At 49.6% G+C, this 4,080-nt stretch overlaps 1 non-coding gene across 1 annotated transcript; it reads right to left on the minus strand.

The window, feature by feature from the left end:
- Positions 1-3,631: 3,631 nt before the first annotated feature.
- LOC120617404 (5S ribosomal RNA) lies at positions 3,632-3,750 on the minus strand. Its single transcript, XR_005656906.1, has one exon. It is a non-coding gene; the product is annotated as a 5S ribosomal RNA (ribosomal RNA).
- Between the last annotated feature and the right edge of the window lie 330 nt (positions 3,751-4,080).

Here is a 4,080-nt window from a genome sequence, read left to right on the forward strand (position 1 = left end):
CTATTTGTTTCATCTATTCATTTTTCCCTTTTTCTTCTTTTGAGTAGTTTTGTATTAACTACTTACTTTTCAGTGGCTCCTTTTTTATCTCCTTTATTAACTGCTTTGTAACTTTAGTGTTCGCTTTAGGATCTATGTTGCGTTTTTAACTTTTATTAGTACCTACTTTCAAGGAATATTATACCAACTCATGTAGGATTAAAAAAAAACACTTTTGAATAATGTACTTTCATCTCTCTTTACCCAGTTATTATGCTACCGTTGCCATACATTTTATTTCTATAATGTTATAAACCTTATACCACATTGTTATCCATTTTCATTTAAAGGGTTAGTTATCTTTTAGAGATATTTAAATAACAAGAGAAATTTATTTATCCATAAAGTTACTATTTTTGGAACTCTTCGTTTTTTGTGTGTGGAGATCCTTATTTTTACTTGGTATCATTTTCTTCCCGCCTAAAGGACTTCCTTTAACGTTCCTTATCGTAGGAGTCTCCTCCCAGCTTTTGCGTGTCTCAAAAGATCTTTGTTTTATTTTGTAAATTAAACTTTATGTTTTATAACAGTTTTAGTTTTACAGAAAAATTACAAAGATAGGCGGGAGGAGGGAGGTTAAGCAAAAGAGGAGGGATAGAGAGAGAAGCCACTTGGAGAATGGTTAGAGAATGCCTCTCGAGTTGCCCTAGCAACGGTCCAGAAAACACGCTTCAGACCAAGTTCGTGGAAATGACAGTGACATGGAAGAACGTGGACCTTAAAGGAGCTTAAGAAGCATATGGGATGGAATCGGTGAGCTCCTGGCCACATTGTCGTGATGGAGAATGGTCTATCAGTCCGTGTCCTGTCAGGAAGACAGAAGGAACGCTGGAGTTTTAAGCTGAGAAGAATTTAATTCGAGGTATTGGTTACACCGTTGCTGGGATAGTGAAACGGGAGATGGATATTCCCCAGGGACCGTGAACCTGCCAGTGTCTCTGGGATGAAGTCCATGAGCCTAAATTCACTGCTCACGTCGCTGGAAGCACAAGCTGACGGTGCCGACCGGTGACCGACGGAGCTGACACTAATACTAATGGAGCTGCTGCTGTCGCCCAGATGCTTCTAGCAGCCCAGATGTTGATGCAGTGCAAGACTCACCTCCGCTGCTGCTGCAGAGGTGTCGTGAGAAGTAGACAAGCTTCTAGCTTCTCTCTGTCATCTAAGTCCCTGAGAAGGCAGAACCTGTCTGGAATCATCCAACAGCGAGGAAGGGAATGTGGGTCACAGAGCCCCAGAGGGACAGAGAAAACGGAAGAATGAGGATGCGCTGAGAGCCCACAACACGTACTTGGCAGGGAGTTGGAGACGGGGGGAGGGGTGAACCTGCGGTTTCTCCCTGTGCTGGGAAAGGGGATCCCAGCAGGCTGTCCCAGGGGGCTGTCAATTATGTCATGGTTTCTTGCTCTACAGGAAGGCCAAAGTCATCCCTTAGCTCTAAGAGATAAAACTTCGAGTCTGGCTTTGAGAAATGCACAATCCTAGATGGCCTGGGCCGCCATTGTGTGTGCTTTTCTGCAGTAACGGTTCCCATAATTGCAATTAAATAACTGATTAGTGAGACTATAAACTACACGAGGGTAGAGTGTGTTAGCTGCGGCCCTCCCTATATCCTCAGCATCTTGATGGAATCAAACACATAGTAAATGCTCAGCAGATACCTGTTGAATAAATGCACGAATGAGCGTTGAATGAATCTTGTTAGAGAGAGTGGACACATAGGCAAAGCAAGTGAAGTGCGACCCACTGATTGGCATAGGACAGAAGAAGCTGCACCACTCTTGGGTGCTCGGGTGGGCCTGAAGTTACGGGAATGCGAGGCGTGAGGGGGAGTCAGGAGGCCCCGTGGAGGGCGCGTCTGCCTGTTCGCAGCTGGACTGGAAGAGGACGGGGAGGCGGGACGCCTGTCTCACTCCTTGGGAAAGGAGGGACTGTGTGAGGAGGGTACCAGTCCTCTGTGTGTCAGGTGGTGGGTAATTTTGCCCCATCGTCTAAAAGACGGTGATTCCTGCCTTCTTTGGGGAAACACAAAGACCTTGGCTGTGATGACAGGACAGAGGTGTTGGGGTGGTCGGTCAGTTTCATCTATGGAGCTGATAATGGATACACAGGAATAGAGATCATTTAACATTTGATAATAAATGTTTATTTTGAAAGCACTAAAATGCAAAATTCCCATGCTCAACTGGAAGGAAAAGCTTAATTAAAAGCAGAACCTTTCTAAAGGACAATCGGACCTAGTATCCACATAAAACCCTCACGCCGGGCACAGGAGACATCGGCATCCCAAAGGCCAATGATAAATGTCTCCCGTAAAACCAGAAATAAAATGAGCTCTGTCCGAGGCCTCCTCGAGGCCAATTACCTCCAGAGGCATGAGACCCCGGGCTGGAGGTGACCCTTGTGCTGTAAAGTGAAGACCCGAAGAAGAAAAGACGAGCCCAAAAGACAGGGCTGGAGGAGTGACAGGACCTGGGGCATGCGCACTGAGGAGCGCTCCGGCTCTTTCTGCCATCACCTTCCCAGGAGAGGCTCGCGGGCTTTTCGGACTATGCGCAAGGAGGTGAGTAATCCCTGTCCCCTCTGGCAGAACCCGCGTGGCCAGAGACAAGAGCTGGATTCACAGAATATGTCAGGAAGCCCTCTGAGCCTTGGGCCGAGGCAGCACACAGGACACTGTGACACGAGGTGGAGTGATGGTGAGTGAGCGGAAAACCGCCCACCGAGGTGTGGTCCCACAGTGGTTGCCTTGGCAACACCAGCTTGCGCGGGTTAGCAACATCCGGGTCCCTCCCCGGACCTGCCCAAGCGGAATCTGCCCTTGAACCGGATCACGAGGTGGCCCAAGACAACATGACTCTCAGGATGGGAGACGCTTACCCCAGCCTGCCCAGCTCCCCCGAGGGAATGTCGAGGAAGGAGAAAGATGCGCGGATCAGCAGCGCCTTCCCAAGGCGGACGGTGGACAGATGGTCGAGAAAAATGAGAGAGACACTCGTGCTGCACAGATGGAAGAGTTGCGAAGGAAGGAGACGCAGGACAGCCCTGCCCTGCAGGAAGCCAACAGCCCGATGTCCTCGGACGGAGAGAGACAGCCCCTGAGCCGCTCGCAAGCGTGGCCCCGAGTCCGGCTTCTCTAGGACTTACCCGCTGGCCACCGGCTGGTTGGCCACCTAGCTAACTGCATCTCCTTTTTGTGCCCTGCTTCCCTCATCTGCAAAATGGGGACGTTCTAGGATATTATATGAGTTAAGACATAAAGTGTTGGGAACAGTGCTTAGTCCAGACCAAGTCTTCTGTACCTGAAATCACCACGATTATCTATGCAGCGTCCCGGGAACTCGTGAGGTAACTCGCCTAAAGGAACAACAGCCTTATTTACCCCGCTGAGTCGTGACAGTAAGACAGGGACCTGAGATTTGAGCCCAAGGAGTGAGGATTTAATAGCTTTTTACAGAATCCTTGCTGCTGCTGCTTGTGATTGTTTGCAGACCACGCCCACAGAGCCCTTGTCCCAACCCCCTTGGGCACGCAGGTGCCTCAGCTGAAGCTCTGAGGCCGGATTCTCAGCAGAGCCATTTTTTTCTTTTTCCACCTACAGCACCTGGTCTTCCTAGGTGGTCTCCCATCCAAGTACTAACCAGGCCCGACCCTGCTTAGCTTCCGAGATCAGACGGGGTCGGGCGTGTTCAGGGTGGCGTGGCCATAGACTCAGAGGAGCCACTTTACAAACACAAACGCCACATCCTATGCACACACACACACACACACACCTACACACCCATCTTCAGCTCCCTGGCAGCCAGGTGCCAGCTGGAAAATGGCCTCCATGGGAAGGGATGGGATGGCCAGGGAAGAGTCAGAAGGCCTGACCACACAGCTAAGGAAAACTAATTCGAGGTGGCAATTTTGCAACAGGTCTTCCTGCTCCAGGACTGTGAGCTCTCAGGTGGGCAAAGCTGTCCTCTGGCATTCTGAGGGGATACCTGATTGGCCACTCTGCTAAAATCATCATCATTATCATCATCATCACCATCATCA

The sequence above is a fragment of the Pteropus medius genome, unplaced genomic scaffold (assembly GCF_902729225.1).
Source record: "Pteropus medius unplaced genomic scaffold, Ma_sr-lr_union100, whole genome shotgun sequence".
Classification (NCBI taxonomy): domain Eukaryota; kingdom Metazoa; phylum Chordata; class Mammalia; order Chiroptera; family Pteropodidae; genus Pteropus; species Pteropus medius.